Source organism: Tasmannia lanceolata, unplaced genomic scaffold (assembly GCF_043159265.1).
Source record: "Tasmannia lanceolata isolate RefF3 unplaced genomic scaffold, GAP_Taslan_0.1 ptg000003l, whole genome shotgun sequence".
Taxonomy (NCBI): domain Eukaryota; kingdom Viridiplantae; phylum Streptophyta; class Magnoliopsida; order Canellales; family Winteraceae; genus Tasmannia; species Tasmannia lanceolata.
Genome location: NW_027518680.1, coordinates 15414416 through 15436284, shown reverse-complemented (window position 1 = coordinate 15436284; position 21869 = coordinate 15414416). Strand labels below are relative to the sequence as shown.

At 36.4% G+C, this 21869-nt stretch overlaps 1 pseudogene across 1 annotated transcript in view; it reads right to left on the bottom strand.

Moving 5' to 3' along the window:
- Nucleotides 1-21152, bottom strand: part of LOC143861503 (carotenoid 9,10(9',10')-cleavage dioxygenase 1-like) — a 30098-nt pseudogene extending 8946 nt beyond the window's left edge. Inside the window, exons 1-4 of the transcript XR_013239965.1 lie at nucleotides 21037-21152; nucleotides 20714-20866; nucleotides 15806-15908; nucleotides 24-283 (exon numbers count right to left, since the gene is read on the bottom strand). The product of XR_013239965.1 is annotated as a carotenoid 9,10(9',10')-cleavage dioxygenase 1-like (transcript). The remainder of the gene's footprint in view (nucleotides 1-23; nucleotides 284-15805; nucleotides 15909-20713; nucleotides 20867-21036) is intronic.
- Nucleotides 21153-21869: the final 717 nt, after the last annotated feature.

Genomic DNA, 21869 nt, shown 5'->3' with positions numbered 1-21869 from the left:
ATTGAGTAGTAATCACCTCTTACCTGGTTTAGAAAATAAGCAGCCAATATAGCTGGAGAATCCCCTTCTAAAGCTGGAAGAAAAGTAGGTCGATTTCTTTTTTTCTCGATATTAAGTGTATCAGATTCAACATATCTGTTCTTGTAGGAGATATTCCAATTTCCTTGAGCATCCTTTTTAAAATATAAAGCATGAAGCATTCCTTCGCCTTCAATCCATGTGTGACTTGATCTTCCAAACACTGACTCTGTCGATTGCAGGGCGCCAAAGAGAGGATTTGGACCTGCAATTTGTAGTATAGTTTAAGATCACATTTGCAGAAGTATTCAAAGAACTTAATCATTGGGTTATTTACGATAGTAGGATTCTTTAAAGTGGAGGAATTGAACTCCCAGCACTACTTTGGGGATGAACCAAGTCCCAGAGTTCAAGGTTTAGCTATCCATTGTTGAGATATAAATGATTAAATAACACCAACTCAAAGTTTAAGCTTTTTGAGTAATTGGTAGTTTCACATGGTATCAGAGCTATTCACAGTAGGTCCTGGGTTCAAAACCCAACAACTCCTTGATATTAAAAAAATCCATGTGTACAACTAACCCAACATAGGGGCGGCACAGGAAGGGGAGTGTTGGTATAAATGATTAAACAACACCAACTCTAACAGCTTAAGCATTTGGAGTAATTAGTTGTTTCACATCCACACGAAAATTAGATCTATAAAATGAATAAGGCAAAAAAATTCAAAAAAAAATTAAAGCATTAATGATGTAGACTGATTAATAAACAAGCATGAACAGTGTCCTACGTGTTAGAGAATATGCCCTGAAAAGCCAGTAGAATGACATTTTCTAATCAATAAAGATTTATTTCATGACATGAATGTGTATTTACATTTATGAATGTGTGTGATGTGCTTATTTTATTGACACATGTTCGTCCTTAGGTAGTGTAGTAGAAATGCCATGCTCAAAGAATTCACAGATCCAAGGGAGCAAGGAGATATGGCATCTCGGTTCTATACAAGCCTTAATAGTTCATAGTTGGGAAAGAGACTGGACATATATTTCTATATACAAGTAGCACCAGTCTTGCCTATATGCATGTGTCGTGAGGTGACTTATCTCGGCCATCTGGGTAGTAGACCCTAAGCAAGAAGAGTGGGTGCGACGATTGGATCGCACAACCGAACCGGATCAAATAAAGAACAACTTGTGGACAAGAAAGTATAAAGTTGTTCTTCCAGACAGGGCCCTTCACAAGTCCTTAGACCTGAGGGATCTTATTGGTCTGTCGGCCCGTTCTATGGTCTTAGTCTATCTTATATTGATTCTATTTTAGAGTCACATTCAGATAGAGATATATCCTAGAGCAAACTCTCAAGACCAATATTGATACTCAACAAGAGATTCTTCGGCCTAAAATTGAGGGATTGACATCTACAATTTTGTAAGAGCGGTAGGCCTATTAAATAGCCTGGCCAGGCGGATTTGATAAAATGTTTATCGAAAAGTTTTATGAAACATTGAATTGTTTTAAAAGGATGACTCAACTCAGTAGATGTAGTTACAAAGAAAGGACTTGCACATACATGATGTGATTAGGGGTAAGATGATCTGATGGTCATCTTTAGGATTACGTCTCGATGGAGGCCACTCACCTAATGCGAGTGTAATTTAACTACAGAGCGAGAACGCAGTGGGGCCCATATAGGGTTCTGCGGGATTGACCGTCGGATCCCTCGGACGATCCCACTCATAATTCGAATGACCCGGTAAGATCCAGACAGATCAGGGTTCCGCATTTTATGTAATTGCACAGACGGATATGATCCATTAGAGTAATGTGGATATTAATTAAGTACATATATATATATATATATATATATATATATATATATATATATATGTTGATAGATGTATATATACATGTCTTTGTTAAGTAAGTATGTTAGCCCAAGGGTTCAACAAGTACTTCTAGTTATGTGTTTTGATGATTAACAAACTCAATTTGTCAAATAATGGTTATTTGAACTAATGCTCTTCTATGTCTAAGTGAATATGTTCCAAGCTCTAGTACTCTCAAGATTGCACATCAAAGGACAATTCAATCAAGCACAAAGTGAACTCAAAGGCATGAAGAAGGCAGCAACAAATCAAAGGCAAAGCAACAACAAGACAAGACAAGAGCATTCAAAGGCAAGATCAAATGCAAGCCCAAAAGGATGGAAATCAACTTAAAGACCAAAGTTATGCTCAAACAAATCAATGGAGTTGATAGAAGGCAAGTCAAAGCATCATCAAAGTGCCAATAAGATTGAAGAACAAGCTCTACTTAGATTGTATTAGGTCTTTCATGTATATCTTAGTTGAAGGCACAAAAGAGAGCTTAAAATAAACCTAAAATGAACCTAATTGGACAAGTGAATGATCATGGTGGTGTCCTCACATATTTGGACCCATATGACATTCCATTCATCAAGATAAAAGTGAATTCCAAAGGCCCAAAACAATCAGCAAGCAAAAGAAGGAAAATCTGCTGAAAATGGCCTTCACGGAATTCCGAGGAATCCCACGGAATTTCATGCTCGGAATTCCGTGGATTCCCATGTGAAATGTTCTGTTGGAAAAAAATATAGTGGCAACGGCCACTATGGAATTCTGTATGACAATTCCGTAATGACCATTGGGGAGCCTAAAAAGGCCATATTTCATACTCCACTATATATATGAGTTGCTTGGGCCTTAATGGACACTTTTAATGACTAACCAAACATTCCTTGAGCATTTGTAAGGGTTTTTATCACATTCTAACAAGGAAATCACTCTCTTAATCTCTCTTGTGCCTTTAACCTTAGATTACTCTTGAGAGACCATAGGATTTACTTATTCATCTTCTTCTTGAGTGAGAGTGAGTGGTTCTTACATTGTAATCAGCATTCTAAGAGGCAAGTGAGCTACATCCTTTATTCCTACTTTGTATTTGGTGAAAGGGGCGTCGTAGTTAAATCCCTTGGAGCGTTCAAGCTCGGATTGTACTTGGCGGAAGGAACACCGTATTTAAGTTCCTTAGAAGAAGATTTTAGTGGATTCCTCAAGAGATCAACTTGAGAAGAGTGGAGTAGGTCTTGAGTTTAAGACCGAACCACTATAAAAATCTTGAGTCAAGCTTCATTGTCTCTTCTCTTCAGCTTTTGTGGTAAGCTCTTTAACTCTTGACTCTAAAATTAATTCTAATTCTTAATCACCTTAAAACTAGAGAAAGAAAGTTTTTCAAAATTCTTAAATTTTAATAAGACACCCAATTCACCCCCCTCTTGGGTTGCTAAGTGAAATTTCAAAGTAACAAGAGACAGTAGGAGAATTTTTCGAAGACAAATTGGAGCTGAAATAACTCCCATTGGATGTGAGTTGTTAATTAATTAATTAATTATTACACATTATTATGTATTATTAATTTGATTAACAATAAGCATAATAATGTGTAATCCAAATTAGGATAGTTATCCCCAAACCGGTTTTGCAAAAGTTGCGGAATTGGAACAGAATTGGGAATTAGGATAGGACTACACAGTTGGATAAGGTTTATGGGGCCCACAACACTCCTAAATCAGTTGCAGAGCTGGGGAAAATAGTCCCAGTTGCTCAAGGACTTTGAGTTGCCCTCAAACTCCTTGTTGGATCAGAATTGCTAAATTGTAGGATCTACAAAGCAAGCAATTTATTTCCAACACCAACTCTTATGAGATAAGGCCACAAGGGCTGGAGAGAAGCATCCATACATGTTCTCCCATGTATCTTAAGTGTCCCCACACAGCCTTAGAGGTTTGGGAGATTCCCAGTCACTCAAGGAGTCTCAATTCAAGTTGGTTTCTCAATTGGATAGGAATTGGGAGAGAGAAACAAGGATTTATGAAACCAAAACTCTATTTTCTATAAATGGGAGAGGGATGAACGAAATTTAGTTTGTGGAATACTCAAAAATTCATTCTCCCTTACTTCCCCCTTTGGGAAAATCGTTTTCCAATCTCTCTCTCTCTCTATCTATCTCTCTTCCAATTGAAATAGTTTCAAAGAGAAAGACTTTCAATCAATTTCTCTATTCTCTACAACAAAGGTACTGATTCGATCTGACCTTCAAGAGGTGAATAAGAGTTATTCACATACACAATAGTCCAAGTAAAAAAAAAGAATCCATCGGGTCAACTTGCGGGGTTCGCGGCGTTCAAAACGATCCCAACCGTTCGAGGAGTAGATCAAGCAACGTGATTCCTTGATTTCTTCTTTAAAGAGGTATTTCTTTATATTTGATTAGTATAATTAACTAATCTAGACTCTAGGATCTTGGGCGATTGCAAGATTGAAAAGAAAAATTTAAAGTTCTATGCATTTTTTATTCCGCTGCGCATAGCGATCTTGCCGGAAGGGGATAACCTTCCTTCACTACGTACTCTGTTGAAGCGGAAGTATGTGTGTGTGTTTATTCCTTTTTCTTTTTATATTTGTGGCTTCTGATCAAATCATTTAAAAATTTCCTCAGTTCTATTTTTTTGAGGAATTTATCTCAATGGCACATGCTATGAACAAAAGAAAATAGTAGTAATAATAATAAACAAAACAACAACAAAAGACAAAACAAAAAAAAACTATAAAGTTGTTGATTGCCAGATTCTACCAAAAGCAAATACTTTTTTAAACATTTTCTATGAATGGTCAGACTGAACCATGGTTGAGCAATAGTAACAAATATCCTACTAGAAAGTTTCTAATTTCCTGATTTTTAAAAATCCAGGTTCTTCTTGGGACATTATTAGAAAATTCGAGTTAGAACTTAGAAGTACAGCATATAAAAAATGAAAAAAAAAACTAAAGAGAACAGTGCAAATTGTTAACAATTAATTGTAAATAAAGTAGAATACCTGTTAGTATTATTGAAAAGGGATTGGCTAGCGTTCATCGCAGAAGGCATTTCGCGGAGCGTCTGTTGCATGAGAGAGCAGACACTCATGCAACAGACGCTTCGTGAAATGCCTTCTTCAATGGACGCTAGCAAATCCCTATTGAAAATCTATCAAGGATTTTCAAGAAAAGGATCTTCTATTATATTCTTGAAGGGCATTGATAAAGCGTCCCCCATTTTTTCCCATTTCCATCACTTTCTTACCTTTTTACGGGTTCCCAAACTCTCTCTCTCTCTCACCACCGATGTTATATTGTTAATTGTAACATGAGAATACGCCTCTCTTTTTGTTCAAAGTTTAAGATTTGATTTTTCCTTTTCATGGCGGCATTAAAAAGGCTTCATTCTCATGTACATTCTATTCTATCGCAAAGACCCAATGAGATCAATTGTAAATATCTTAAACAGTGGTATTTCACAGTCCATATTTAACGTTTAGACTTAGTAGGGAAATAGTGGAAAGACACCATAGTTCTCGTTAGTTCGCTGAAAATAATGGAGAAAGGAGGGAGAAATTAAAAACCTAGGAGATATTTTCTAGAAGATGGGATTAGTACTCCCTTACTTTGACATTGGGACACATCATTCATTAACACTTTTCTACTTGGATGTGTTAATTCGAAACAAACTCTCAACAGCAAACCAAGGAAGCTTAAGAGGAGTGATATTGGCACTGACTGTTTGTATCCTCTCTCTACTTGTCATTACGTTTTGAATAAGGACATGAATAAAGACAAAAATCTTCCAAAAAGACCTTTATTATATAGTTTTACAAACACCAATATTTGGTGGGACCGTTGGGAATAAAACTATTATTATTGGGAAAACCCACTTCATTCAAGAGATTCCAGCCTTCTACTATATGGGAACTACAACATACTCAAAATATCTACAACTTGGGTTATTATATATGGATGCGTGTATGTTTTCCTAAAGAATCATATGAGTGGGCAAAAGTACAAGTGCAAAAGTATAATAAGAGCTCCAAATAGATGATAAAATAAAAAAGCAACTGTATGTATTATATTGGGAACATAATTGATCATAAGAACACAAAACCAAGGTTTTAAATTTCAACCGAAATCTGAAATTTCAGGTTTCGGTTGAGAGTGAAACCGAAATTGGATAAACTCGAAACGTTATGAAATTTTGATCTAAATTTTGAAATTTCGATCTAAATTTCATTTTCCCCGAAATTTCGGGCTGAAATTTAAGGAATATCACCAAAAAATCAGGGTTTATTCATTATTTATTATTATCCCGGAATTTCAGCCTAAATTCTCGAAATTTCGGCCAAAATTTCAGAGATTTCGTCAAAATCTTGTACGGGTTAAAATATTATGTCGTTTGATTTCCCTAGATTTTGTCCGAAATTTCGGTTTCGGTGAGGACCGAAACGTGTTCCGAAACCGAAATTTACAACCTTGCACAAAACGTAAAGGCATCAAATCCTATGTCAGAATGATGACAAAAAGCACATCCACGTCTCCACCAGCAGAATTATCTTTCTAAAACCCAAGCTATAGTTTTTGTTCTTTAAACAAGATATTAGAAATAAGCCCCACCTACATCTACATGCCAAAACAATAAAATACTTCTCTTGTGTTCTTGGTTTCAACAAAATAAAGTTTTTTTAATTGCTTCTTATTTTGTATTTTGGTTCATAAAAATTCTACAAAGTGGTATCAGAGCAGAAGGTCTTGGGATTTCCATAGAGCAGAAACGTCAGCGACGAATTCAAGAAAACACCGGCAAGGGTTCGGTAAGTTTGCAACATGACAAGTAACACCAATTCTTCAAATTTTCAGCAAAATGGTCCTTTATTTAAATGTGATAATTTTTAATTTTCATCAATTAAGATGAAGACGTTATTTATATCTTATGAATTATGGGAAGTGGTGGAGAATGGGTTTGAAAATTTTACAGAACAGGAAAGATTGACCGCTGCATAGAAGAACGAATTGAAGGAGAGCAAAAACAAAGATGCAAGGGCTCTGTTCCTTATCCAACAAGCCATGGATGAACCAATATTTCCAACGATTATAGCTACAACTACATCAAAAGAAGTATGGGATTTGCTTCAAGAAGAATACAAAGGTACTACGAAGGTAATTTCTGTTAAGTTACAAACCCTACGTCGTGATTTTGAGAATTTGATTATGAAAAATTATGAATCAATTCAATTTTTTTTTCTCAAGAGTTAGTTCTATTGTAAATCAAATAAGAACTTATGGGAAAAAAATTAGATAATCAAAAAATTGTTGAAAAAGTGTTAAGGAGTCTTCCAAATAAATTTGATCATGTAGTTGCTGCGATAGAAGAGTCTAAGGATTTAACTAAATATTCTATGAATGAATTAATGGGTTCTTTGTAAGCACATGAGCATAGATTGAATAGGACAGAAAATCCACTAGAATATGCGTTTCAATCAAAAGTGGATTCGAATAAGAGATCTGATGATACAAATAAATGTTTCTGAGGAGGAAGAGGCCGTGGAAGTGGTGGATTCCATGGCAGATGTAGAGGTAGAGGCCAATTCAGTGGTTATCAAAGAAATCAAAGTGGAGGTAACCATGAATCTACATCATTATTTTGTTCTTTTTGCAAGAAATCAAACTATGCTGATAAGGATTGTTGGTATAAGAATAGTGAAAATCAAAATAGAAATTTACCACAATGTTTTTATTGCAAAAAATATGGTCATATTGAAAAAAATTGTCATCAAAAGGCTAGGGAACAAGCAAACTTTCATGAAGAGAAAAGTGATAAAAAAGTTGAAAAAGAAGATAATATATTTTTATCATGTCTTACTGCCAATATTGAATTGAATGATGAAATATGGTATTTAGATAGTGGATGTAGTAACCACATGACCGGGAACAAGGATTATTTTCTCGAAATAGATGAAACTATCAAACCACGAGTAAGAATGGGTGATAAGAATCATGTTAATGCTCATGGAATTGGTCCCGTTGTGGTTTCTACAATGGTTGGCAAGAAATAAATTCATGATGTAATGGATGTTCCTGGGTTGGCTCAAAATTTGCTAAGTTTGGGCCAATTGATAAAAAAGGCGTACCGTGATATCTTTGATGAAGGAGAATGTAAATTCCATGATAAGAAGAGTATGGAATTAGTGTTTTCTGTTAAGATGATAGAAAATAAGATGTTTCCACTAGTGTTTTCAAAACTAATATTCAATGCTTTTAGTGCATATGATGATGACTCTGTTATGGCATAGGAGATATGGACATTTGAATTTTGGTGGATTGTCTTTATTGCAAAAAATTGAATATGACTACACAAGGATGACATGGGTTTTTCTTCTTTGAAATATGGTGGAAAAGTGGGTGAAGCTTGTGTTTTGAGAAAATATAACTGTGAGCAATTTCAAAGTCTTGGAGGGCACATAAGCCTTTGATGCTTGTATATGCCGATATTTGTGGCCCTATGCAAACCTTATCCTTGAGCGGAAATAAATACTTTATTCTATTTGTTGATGATTACACAAGGATGATATGGGTTTTTTTTTAAACAAAAAGATGAGGCTTTCTGTATCTTCAAACAGTTCAAGGCACTTGTTGAAAACCAAAGTGGTCATTCTATTATTACTTTTCGTACCGACCGTGGTGGTGAAATTATTTCCAAAGAATTTCAGGATTTCTACAAAGAAAGTGGAATTAAAAGACAATTGACAACGAGCTATACCCCACAACAGAATGGAGTCACAGAGCGGAAAAATAGATCTTTTGTTGAGGGGGCAAGGAGCATGCTAAAAGATAAAGAGTTGCCTAATGATTATTGGGCTGATGCAGTAGCCCCGACGGTATACCTATGCAATCACGCTCCTACAAAAGCAGTTCAAGGAGAAACTCCACATGAGGCTTGGAGTGGAAGAAAACCCAATGTGAGTCATTTTAAAATTTCTGATTTTATAGCCCGTGCTTTTGTTCCATATGAAAAAGACAAAAGTTAGATGATAAAAGTAAGAAGTGTATTTTTATTGGCTATAGTGCGGAGACAAAAGGGTATCGACTTTATGATCCTATTTCTAAAAAATTGATCATAAGTCGTGACGTTATTTTTAATGAAAAAGAAGCTTGGAATTAGAAAAATGATGTTGAAGCTCCATTATATGTTTAAAATGATAACACATCATGTGAAGCACCTTCTCTTGAGATTTGTTTACCAAATCCTAATGAGTCACCAAGTTCATCTGGTGATTCCACTCCCATTAGAATGAGAAGTCTTGCTGATATATATGATTCATGTGAGTTTGCCTGTTTTGCAATGGAGCCTTCTAGTTTTGTTGATGTAGTGAAAAAAGAAAGAATTGTGTGAAGCAATGAAGGAAGAGATTGATGCAATTATGAAGACCAATACTTGGACATTGGTGGATTTGCCTCCAAACAAAGAACTAATTGGACTTAAGTGGATTTACAAGTCCAAGTTCAATGCTGATGATTCTCTCCAAAGACACAAAGCTCGGTTAGTGGCAAAGGGTTATGCCCAAAAGCCAGATATTGATTACTTTGAAATATCTGCACCTGTGGCTAAAATGGATACTATTAGAACTGTTTTGGCTTTAGCAGCTCAGCTCAAAAGAATTGGCAAGTTTTTCAGCTTGATGTGAAATCTGCTTTTCTTAATGGAGAACTTGAGGAGGAAGTGTATGTGGATCAACCTCAAGGCTTTGAGATCATAGGCATAGAGAATAAAGTCTACAAAATGAAGAAAGCACTCTATGGGCTTAAACAAGCGCCAAGAGCATGGTATAGTAAAATTGACAGGTATTTCCTTGAAAGCTCATTTTAAAAGAGTGCTAGTGAACCAACTCTTTATGTTAAAATTCATGGAGATGATATCCTAGTTGTTTGCTTATACGTGGATGATATGATATACATTGGGAGTTCTGTTGATATGGTTAAAGAATTTAAAGAGAGGATGTTGAAATTTTTTGAAGTGTCAGATTTGGGTCTATTGCATTATTTCCTTGGAATTGAAGTCATTCAAGGATCTAATGGGATTTTCATATGTCAGAAAAAGTATGCTTTAGATTTATTGAAAAAAATTAGAATGGTAAATTTTGCACCTGCAAAAACACCTATGAATATTAATGAGAAACTTGCTTTGCAAGATGGAGATGAAAAAGCTGATGAGAAGAATTTTAGAAGCATTGTTCGTGGTTTGATTTATCTAACTCATACAAGGCCAGATATTATGTTTGCAGTTAGCATTATTTCTAGGTTTATGCACAGTCCAAGCAAGCATCAGTTTGAGATAGCAAAGAGAATTATGAGATACATTCAAGGCACAATAAATTTTGGTATTGTGTACTCAAAAGTCACTAACTACAAATTGATTTATTTTTCTGATCATGATTGGGCAGGTTTCATTGAAGATCGGAAAAGCACAACGGGCTATTATTTTAGCTTTGGATTGGGTGTCATAGCATGGGCATCCAAGAAACAACTTACTACAATGCTTTCAAGCACCGAAGCTAGTATATTGCTGTTACAACTACCGTTTGTCAAGCAATTTGGCTACGAAGAATTTTGCGAGATTTGAAGGAGAAACAAAGTGGACCTACGTGGATGTTTTGTGACAACAAATCCACAATTGCCTTGACAAAGAATCCAATTCATCAAGGGAGGATGAAGCACATTGAGATTCATCACAATTTCATTTGAGAAGTCACAGTCAAAGAAGAAGTGGAACTAAAGCATTGCAACACTGAAGATCAAGTGGCGGATATTTTTACCAAAGCTTTGCTAGAAGAAAAGTTCAAGAAATTTCATTAGATGATGGGAGTGCAATCATTCACATAGTTTGATTTAAGGGGGGGAGGGGGGGGGGGGGGGGGGGTGGGGGTGCTGGAATTAATTCAAACTCAAACAGTGACTAAACTTGTGGGGCCCACCCAAGCCACCCCAAGTTGATCTATTATCTAAGAAAGCTAAGAGTCCTTTTTACTTATTTATTTCTATCTTTATTATTTGTCCTTATCTTGTATCATAGTTTGAATAGGAAAGTGAAAAGTAGAATCATAGTTTGAATAGGACAGTGAGAAGTAGAAGTCGTATCATTTTTTTGTGGGTTGTTGGATGTTTTGAGCCACAACTATAAAAAGGTTGTTATGTTTATTTATATGATATGGAATGAAGTTATAGAAATGAAAAAAGAAAAACGTCCACTACTTCTTCTCTTGTGTTCTTGGTTTCAACAAAATAAAGCCTTTTTATTTGCTTCTTATTTTGTATTTTGGTTCATAAAAATTCTACAAGCCCAAGGTATTTTAATTCCAAAAACTAGAATACCTCCAAATATGAACTATTTTGGAATTGCAACTCTCTCTCTCTCTCTCTCTCTGGTTTTTCCAATTTTTCACCAATTGGAAATTCGCATAAATCAGCCATTAACTTTTCACTCTAACTCCTATCCAATAGGATTTAAGTATTAATTAGGCACATGTTAAGTAAAACATGTACACACCATAATATGGTGTGTCTCCTCTAATAAAACAAATGTATGTACGCTATGTATGGTATGCTCCCCCTCTATCATATATGATGCAGTGCCAACATGGCAGCCAGGTCATGCCTAGGTGGTTTTGGCAGAGTTCCAAGGAGCATTCCCTCAAAAATGTTGCTGGCCCGTTTTAAACCTGATTTTTGGGCTTCTAAATGGAAGAATCATGGAAAGAGGTAAACTACAAAGTTGTAGGTATTTTTGAGATCTTTCCAACAAGTATTTGTGCTCGAAAATTAGACAAGTGATTAGAAAGTTATGACAGTTTTAGTGGACTGTGTCTGTGGGTTCCCAAACCAGTGAAAGTTAGTGAGTTCCAATGCATTTAATGTTATGTAAGTCACTCAGTTAGCTAGTAGAGAAGGTTGCACGAATTTTCTCTTGTTTTCTTTTATTTAAAGGGTTAGAAACCATATTTAGAAGGTATTTTGGATGTTGAGAAACTTATGTAATTGATTGAATATCAATTGGGTTAAGCGTTGCTCTCATTTTGGTTCTTCTTCGCTTGTGTTTTTATTTTTCTTCTTCTTCCCTCTTAAGCACCTGCATTATATGCTATCAGAGCCAACGTTGCTCTCTTGGGCTAGCTTCGATTTGATTTACATGGCGGCACGAAGAGGTAGAGGAATGCGTGGTAACCAAATGATGGAAGATTTGAGAGATGAAAGAGATGATGAACTTCAAGCGCATCGAAGACAAGTTGAGCGACTTACCATGCGACTTGAACGCCTAGGGCTTGTAGTGAGCATGGTGGATTAAGCCATGGAGGTTCTAGTGATCAATCCGATGTGAATCACTTCGCCAATACTCGTGAGGAGGATAGATTGGGAAGGTCTATCGTGATTTTGACACCGTTAAGATTGACTTGCCGGAGTTTCATGGTCGTCTACAACCGGAAGAGTTTCTTGAATGGCTTAGTGCCATTGAAAAATTCTTTGATTACAAGGAGACACCCAAAAGCCAACGTGTGAAGCTTGTGGCTACAAGTCTTCGTAGTTACGCTTCAACATGGTGGGATAAAGTTCAAGAGACAAGAATCCACAAAGGAAAGTGTAAGATTTCTTCTTGGGAGAAAATGAAGTCAAGGCTGAAGGAGAAATTTTTTCCTTTGGATTTTTCGCAATTATCTTTTCTCAATTCAACAACCTATGCTAAGAATCCAAGAGTGTGTTGGACTACACCGAAGAGTTCTACAAACTCATGGCTCGTAATGATATTCAAGAGGGTGAAGATCAACTTGTGGCGAGGTATATGGATGGTTTGAAGTTTTCTATTTGTGATGAAGTGGAAATGCACCGATCATTAGGCGTCAATGACGCTTATCAACTAGCCTTGAAGGTGGAGGCTAAGCTTGTTCGTCGTGGTGCTAAGAAGTTTGTTGATGTTCGTAGTCTCTATCCTTCTTCCGGAGGTGAATCTTCACATGGTGGAGGTGCAAAGTCAAGGTCCGAATATTTCATTAAAAATTCTATTAAATCAGCCCCTACACATCAAGTTGGAAATCAGCTTAATCGTCCCAACAATCCAAATACTTGTTTCAAGTGTGTGGTCAAGTTGGCCATTATTTCAAAGATTGTCCAAAGAGGCAAGTAGTGGCCTTTGGTGATAAAAAAATGATGAGGATCTTGTTGGCAATTCAAATAAGCTCATATATGATGAGGAAGATGATATACAACATGAAAAAATTGAACCCGAAGAAGGAGAAAGTTTGGTGATCCAAAGAGTATTTGCTACAACAAAGTTTGAATCCGATGATGATTAGATTCATTATGATATTTTCAAGACTCGATGCAAATTTTATGACAAGGTTTGCACCACTGTGATCGATGGTGGAAGTTGTGAGAACATCGTATCTCATGAAATGGTGAACAAGCTCAAAGCTCAAAACTGAACCGCATCCAAAGCCCTATCAGATCACATGGTTCAAGAAAGGGAAGGTGAGTAAGTTTTTTCTTTCCAAGAACGAATTTGATCAAGAGACCAAGGATAATTGTATATCCGATGCTCTACTTGTTGTTGAATCTAATGAGGAGCACGAAGAACTTCAACGGCAATTCAATGAATTCATCACCAAAGAAATTGGATCCGATTGCATATTAGGTGAACCGATGGATATTGAAGTGAAGGGTGAATGGAAAAATATTACATCGATTTTTTCATCCAATTACATCGATCCATTTTTATTCGATTCTACATTGAAGCTCGCAGTGGATATATACGTATTCAAACATGTTCAAAATCTAGACAAATTATCACTTCTTTATGGAGATTATGAAGCGGAGTTTAATCTTCGAAAGTTTCAATTGATGATCATTCTTCGATACTTCAAAGTTCGAGGGCGACTTTTGTTGAACCAAGGAAGTTTGGCAAATTTCAAGATCGTGTGGATGCCTCTTTTCAAGTGCTTAAGAAAATTGGGGATAATGCATTCAAGGTTAAGCTCCCTCTAAATATCAATACCCACGCAACTTCAATGTTAAAGACTTGACAACTTATCATGGAGAGTTTGAAGAGAACTCGTGGGTGAGTTCTTTCTCACTTGGAGATAATGATGCAGTGCCAACAATGCAGCCATGTCAAACCTAGGTGGTTTTGGCGGAGTTCCAAGGTGCATTCCCACAATAATGTTGCTAGCCCGTTTTGAACCTAATTTTTGGGCTTATAAATGGAAGAATCATGGAAAGTGATAAACTACAAAGTTGTAGGTATTTTTGAGATCTTTTCAACAAGTATTTATGTTCAAAAATCGGACAAGTGGTTAGAAAGTTATGGCAGTTTTAGTGGACTGTGTCTGTGGGTTCCCAAACTAGTTGAAGTTAGTGAGTTCCAATGCATTTAATGTTATGTAAGTCCCTAAGTATGGTAGTGGAGAAGGTTGAACGAATTTTATATTATTTTATTTTATTTAAAGGGTTAGAAATCATCTTTAGAGGGGATTGTGGATGTTGATAAACTTATGTGATTGATGGAATATCAATTGGGTTGATCATTGCCCCCATTTTGGTTCTTCTTCTCATGTTGTGTTCTTATTTTTCTTCTTCTTCCCTCTTAAGCACCCGTATTAATATATAGTGGATCCAATCCATTCCATGCATACGATCAAATTCAAAAATAGAAATGAGCCCAAACTATTTCTAGTTCCTTAAATAACAAAATACAAACAAGCCCCAAACACATCTACATGCCGAAACAATAAAATAGAAAACAACTCAAGATATTTTAGTTCTCACTAATCATCTTTTATATGGCATTAATGATGTCTGTTAAAGTATAAAAGATAAATAACGCCTTTCTCTAACAGCTTAAGCTATTGGAGAAGTTGGTAAGTTAACATGGTAGCAAAGCCAAAGGTCTCGAGTTCAAACCTCCCGGATAGCAAAAATCCACATGCGATGGTCGGCCCAAAGTGGGACCACATGTGCCACGTGTTTGCCAAGTGGGCCACACGTGCGGGGGAGTGTTAAAGTATAAAAGATAAATAACGCCTTTCTCTAACAGCTTAAGCTATTGGAGAAGTTGGTAAGTTAACAATGTCTTTCTTGTATATTTCTATTCTCTATGCAAATCCTATGGTCTGGCCTGCTTGATTATGACAAGTGGGCCCTACAATAGATAGCATAGTAGAGTTCCAACCGTGAATTATTTTTTTCATGATAAAGTACCTTCTCCATGTAGTGAGAGGGGGAATGAGAGACTCGAGAGGGCATGACTGAGTTGAGAGTGGGAAGTGGCTAAAAAACAAGGAAAAAGTCGATCATATTTTGGGGTGAGATTTTTATTTCTTACCCTCCCCTCACCTAGTTCCTCTTGTATCTATACCTCTCTCACTCTACCTCACCACTTAGAGAAGCTAATTTATCGTGAAAATAAATTCATGGTATCTAAATGTGTCCTAGTGCAACAAAGATTGGACGAGACTCAAAAGTAGACTAATGGGTATAGTCAACTCAAAGATAACATGACGCACTAAAGGCGATAGGGCTCATGGCAGAATTTGAAATACCAAAAGCAAAAATATTTACATTAGAATATGAAAAACCAAAAGAAAGTGTGGAGATGCATAGTCTGTTAGGGATTTTTGGTATCAATTTTGAAAGAAAATTTAGAAAGAAACCGTTTATATCTTGTAAGAGCTCGACCATCGAGGTGGTTTGTGACACTACGTGGATGTATTTCTTGAAATTTATCTTATAATTTGAATATGCATATGATATGTATGAATCCATGCTCTGCATGTAACAAGACCATTTCGCGCACCCAAACTCCATAAAATATGAAACATGCTCAATAAGAGATAGCACAAAGACTATTTACGTACCATTTCTTATGTAAACACCCTCAGGGAAATCGATTGGAATCTCCCCTTCTATACACTGAACCGTCACAGCTTCTCCAATCTCCTCAACCGGTCGGAAGTTACTCTAAAAATTGCATAAATTAATCAGAGTTTTGATTTATCATGTCATGAGTTCAAGCTAGTATAAACAACAAGATGGTACCAAACGTTTGTCTTTACAATAGGGGTGCAACTCAGGTCGATTTTTGGGAATTTGGGTTGAGCTTTTAACAAAAAAATCGTGTTGAGCTTAGTATTTATCTTCCTTTACAGGGTTGCCTCCCCAACGTAAACTAAACAAGCATTAAAGCATGTTTTGCAGCCACAAAACTTGGCTGCAAAACGTTATTTCAACGTGATAGGAGCATTTTTGTCCTCCTAAAAACTGTTAAAAAAATAAAATAAAATTTAACATCTAAAAAAGTTGCCATGTGCACTCAGTATTCAAAACGATTTGAAGCCAAGTTTTGTTCTAATTAAATTTAGGCAGTCTCCGTCGTATAGTTTATCTTGATTCTCTCTTGCATATATATATATATATATATATATATATATATATATATATATATATATATATATATATATATATATATATATATATATATATGAGGAAAGTGTTGGTGAGCTTAAGCTCACCAAACTTATGGTGAGCTTAAGCGCCCAATCACATGGGGGCCCACTTTGTTAGGATGATCCAAAGCATTCATTTGAAAGTCCCTTACATAGATGGGGGGTGTACCAAAAATCAGCTCCATAGGATCATCCTAACCCATCCATTTGTGGAGGTCAAAATGGACAGACATTATTTGTCCACAAATCTGCCCATTTTTGTCCTCCACAAATGGAGGGGTTAGGATGATCCTATGGAGCTGATTTTTGGTACACACCCTATCTATGATAGGGCCTTGCAAATGAATGGTTTGGATCACCACAGAAAATGTGGGACCCATGTGATTGGGGCGCTTAAGCTCACCAACACTTCCCTATATCTATATATATATATATATATATATATATATATATATATATATATATATATATATATATATATATATATATATATATATATGAGGAAAGTGTTGGTGAGCTTAAGCTCACCAAACTTATGGTGAGCTTAAGCGCCCCAATCACACGGGTCCCATATTTTCTGTGGTGATCCAAACCATTCATTTGCAAGGCTCTATCATAGATAGGGTGTGTACCAAAAATCAGCTCCATAGGATCATCCTAACCCCTCCATTGTGGAGGACAAAAATGGGCAGATTTGTGGACAAATAATGTCTGTCCATTTTGACCTCCACAAATGGATGGGTTAGGATGATCCTATGGAGCTGATTTTTGGTACACACCCAATCTATGTAAGGGCCTTTCAAATGAATGCTTTGGATCATCCTAACAAAGTAGGCCCCAATGTGATTGGGCGCTTAAGCTCACCATAAGTTTGGTGAGCTTAAGCTCACCAACACTTTCCTCTATATATATATATATATATATATATATATAAATATATATATATATATATATATAGTACATGACAAACTGAGTTGGCTGTCATACGAATCATACCATGGACTAATGTAAAATTAGTATATTAATATTAATACATCCAAACCATTCATTTGTTGACCCCAACTTAAATAGGAAGTGCCCCAAAATCACTGACCCTACTTTACAACCAATGAGAGAAGTCAAAAATAAAGAATTGGGTGCCAACATCGAAACAGCCAAACAGGGATACAAAATATCAGATACAAGTGACACAGACGAAGCAATGTCCTTATCCTCTAGAGTCCGGGTATGAAGTTCTTTCTTTCAAAATTCATGTACGTCATGACCTGTTTGGGGTCCAAGAAAAATTATTTCTTACTGAAAATTTTTCTTTGTGTTGGAATGTGTAAATCAAAAGCAATATGCCTTGCTAATTTCGATGATTCTTATTTCATATTTTCATAATAGATCTATTCAATCCATGCAACAGGTGGTATCAAAGTCACCAACATGTGGTGTTGAAAGTAAAAAATTTATGCACTGTTTGCTCTATTTTTTCGAAAGCGGTATCTTAGGCCAAACGTACCATATGATATATCGACGAAAAGATTTTTGAGTCTAGTTTCTAAGAAATAAAACAGTTCGATCGGACTATTCTACAAAAAATTATCATCAAAAGAGTGAAGATCTGTCAAAGCGGACTCATTTAGAAGAAATAATCGGACCATAGACCTACTTTTAAAGCTAAGGTTGAAGATAGAAAAAATGAGATTTTGAATGAGGATTTTCAAAAATGCGGCCAATAGTAAGGAAAAAGCTTAAAAAGTGCAGCACACAATTCATTTCTTGCCAGAATTATACCCTATAATTTTTTATGTGAAATATCGCAATCTCATGGAAGCAAAAGAACATGCGAACTCTGAAGAATCACATCAATCTTTCCAAATGAGAACTTACCAAATTGAAGATTGAGATGCCAACATGTTCAGATGATCATACGGACGATTAAAAAAAATATCTTATTTTTTTAGAAATTTTGATTGAAGAAAAGATGTTGGAATATGTAGATAAAAATTAATGTGCTAAATGAAGTGTTATGTTGTTGTTCTAGCTAGGGTACTTAAGATGTATTGGTAATTGAAGAGTCCTTGTATGTTTTCTAGGGAGAATAGTACAGAATGTGGGCTGATGTTTGGGGAAATTACCGATTACGGGCACCTTTAAAACAAGAATGAAACATGGGCTAATCTTCAAAATCGGGTGGTCAAAAGACCCTGATACCCTTCTGACATGGACAAGTCGTCCTTTTCATTATTGCCTCTTAAATTAGCCCGCTTCACGAGGCTTCTTTTGGTTCGTTTGAATGCGTATTTGAACCGAAAGAAACTTGGGTTCGTTTCTATCTTGGGCGTCGGAAATAACTAGAGACGGATGGATGCTTGACACGTATTGAAAAACTTTTTGGAACGCTTACATCCCAAAGTCAATCATTATCTTTTCTCACTTCTCTTTTGGCTTGGAACAGTAACGTTATTGAATATGTCTCTTTTGGTTTAGAATCTTTTCACTTCTCTTTTGGTCGTCACTTCTCTTTTGGCTTATAACGGTAACGTTATTGAATACGCATCTTTTGGCTTAGAACGACGACGTTATTGAATATTTTATTATTTCTCTTGTCTCTTTTGGCTGAGAACGCCGCCGGATTCAGGAGTACGCCGCCGGAATATTAAGGGGTACGCCGACTAAAATAGGGTGTAAGCGGAAATAGGGTGTACGCCGGCGGAATTCATGGGTACGCCGGCAGAAATAAAGGGGTATGCCGGTGGAAAGCATAAATAATGGGGTAAGCCGGCGTAAATAATGAGGACGAAAAGAGAAGGAAAAAGATTCTAAGCCAAAAGAGAAATAGGGTATAAGCCGGCGGAAATAATGGGTACGCCGGCATAAATAATGGGGTACGCTGGCGGAAAGCGTAAATAATGGGGTAAGCCGGCGTAAATAATGAGGACCAAAAGAGAAGGGAAAAGATTCTAAGCCAAAAGAGAAATAATGGGTACGCCAGTGGAAATAATGGGGTATGCTGGCGGAAAGCGTAAATAATGGGGTAACACGGCGTAAATAATGAGGACCAAAAGAGAAGGGAAAAGATTATAAGTCAAAAGAGAAATAATGGGTACGCCGGGGTAAATAATGGGGTACGCCGGCGGAAATAGGGTGTAAGCGGAAATAGGGTGTACGCCGGCGGAAATAATGGGTACGCCGGCGTAATTAATGGGTAAGCCGGCGTAAATAATGAGGACGAAAAGAGAAGGGAAAAGATTCTAAGCCAAAAGAGACGTATTCAATAACGTTACCGTTCTAAGCCAAAAGAGAAGTGAGAAAAAATAACGCTGCTCACTAAAGTATTCAATAACGTCAGCGTTCCAGAAAGATTAAGTTTCCCAACACGTGTCAAGCATCCATCTGTCTCTAGTTATTTCCGACGGCCAAGATAGAAATGAACCCAAGGTTCTTTCTGTTCAAATACACTTTCAAACAAACCAAAAGAATCCTCGTGGAGCACGCCAATTTAATAGGCAGTATTGAAAAAGGAGGACTATGTTGATGTCAGAAGGGTATCAGGGTCTTTTGACCACCCGATTTTGAAGAGTAGCCCGTGTTTCGTTATTGTTTTAAAAGGGGCCCGTAATCCGTAATTTCCCCAAACATCAGCCCACATTCCGTACTTTTCTCTTTTCTTGGGGTCTGTATGTTCAAGAGTCTCTTAGGGATTTCTGTGAAGTTGTTTGGGTTATATAAAAGACTCATAGGAACTAAAAGTATGTGTTTAATATGATTAGTTATTTTAGGAGGAGGTTTGTGTCTATAAATATTTTCTCATTTGTGTAGAGAAAGTTGGGTGAAAGGGGGGCATAGAAGAAGTGTACAAATTTAGAGGAATAATGAGAACAACACAAAGTTTATTGTAAGTGCTTTGATGTGTGAAAAAAGATTATATTTTGGTGTTTATTTGTGCCCTACATGGGTCCTTTAGTGGTGTATCTCCCTAGCTCTTTCAGATGAATCTTATTGAATATTCATAATTGACCCTTCATTCTCGTTCAACTTTTCACTATTCCGAGTGAAATGATATGATTTTACATAAAAGTTGAATATGGTTTGTTCAAGTTAATTATTTTGGTGTGAACTTTTAGAAATATTTTTTACTTTCCAATCTTTTTGAAAATTTCCTGCAATCCAAACAGGACCTAATGCCACATCTGATGGGTGCAATGCAAACTTTAATCCAAACAATATAATATGGATTTGTTTCTAAATTTCTCAATTAGATCATGTGAGATATAGATAGAAACAGTCCATTGTCATACAAATTAATTAACATTGAAACTCAGGCAATTGTACCTGTGATGGGAGCAATTCTTGATCGGAGAATTGAAACACAGAATCAACAAAAGCATCCAGGATTCTCGCTGAAGTCTTCTTGAGGGCTGTACTAATGAGAGCTGTAGAAACGTCAATTCTCATGGGAAGTTTCTGCAACTCTTTCAACAAAGGCTGCTTTAAAGAGCCAAAAAAAAATAATCAACTAAGTTAAATGGTAAGTGCTAGTGATAATCCAACATTACATCTTTATTTGTTAACTAAAAAGAAAAAGATAAAAAGACAAGAATCAACAAATTAATAAATAAGGAGAAATTGTAGTGATGAATTATATATATAGTTACAGTAGAAGAAAGTAATGTGGTGAGATGATGAGAGTGTGGTTGAGTTGAAGGCTTTTTCACAAGCCCATGTGCATGGAGAGCAAAGCAAAAGGAAGAAGCCATGTTTGGAAGTCCAATGTTTGGTCTCTGGGTTCTTATAGACATTACAGTTTGGAAGAGTTGTACTTAAACATATGAAAGCGTTGGAAAGCGGAACCAATTAGGATTGGATTCCTTTTGGATAAGTTACAGTAAACAAGCGAGTCCAGACAAAGACCCCTTGGCACATTCTGTATTGCTAAAATTACAGGAATATTCTGTTTGAGAGTTTTTTTTTTAATATGAGGCCGAGTCACCTGTATCGCCCATGTATGAGCCGTGGGATTGCTTCTAGGGACGAGATTAATAAACGTACTTAAAAACTCTTAGAATAGGTAGCCGGTATCCCTCTTCCTCGTCCTTTCCCTAGAACTCTTCCTCGTCCTTTCCCTAGAAGATGCTATCAAAACAGAATCCTAGGGCACACAGGTAGAAAAAAAAAATTCGAATGGGAGATTTTTGAAAAGCAACATCAGATGATTAGAGACAGGGGGCTTTCCTGCCGTGAAAGGAAAAGAAAACCAAACACTGGTGCAAAGGTTTGGAAGGAAGGAGAGAAAGATCAAAAACGAGAAAAATCAAAAGCTAGAGGAATATGTTAGGTACCTTACTGGCAAAGAAACCACAAGCGCAAAAGCAAGACAGAATACTCTCCTACGTCAAGGAACAACTCATGCGATTGCAGAAGAAGATTAGAGATAAAAAAGACTTAAGGTCTCTTATTTCTTAGAATGTATTAGAGTCCTCTTGACACT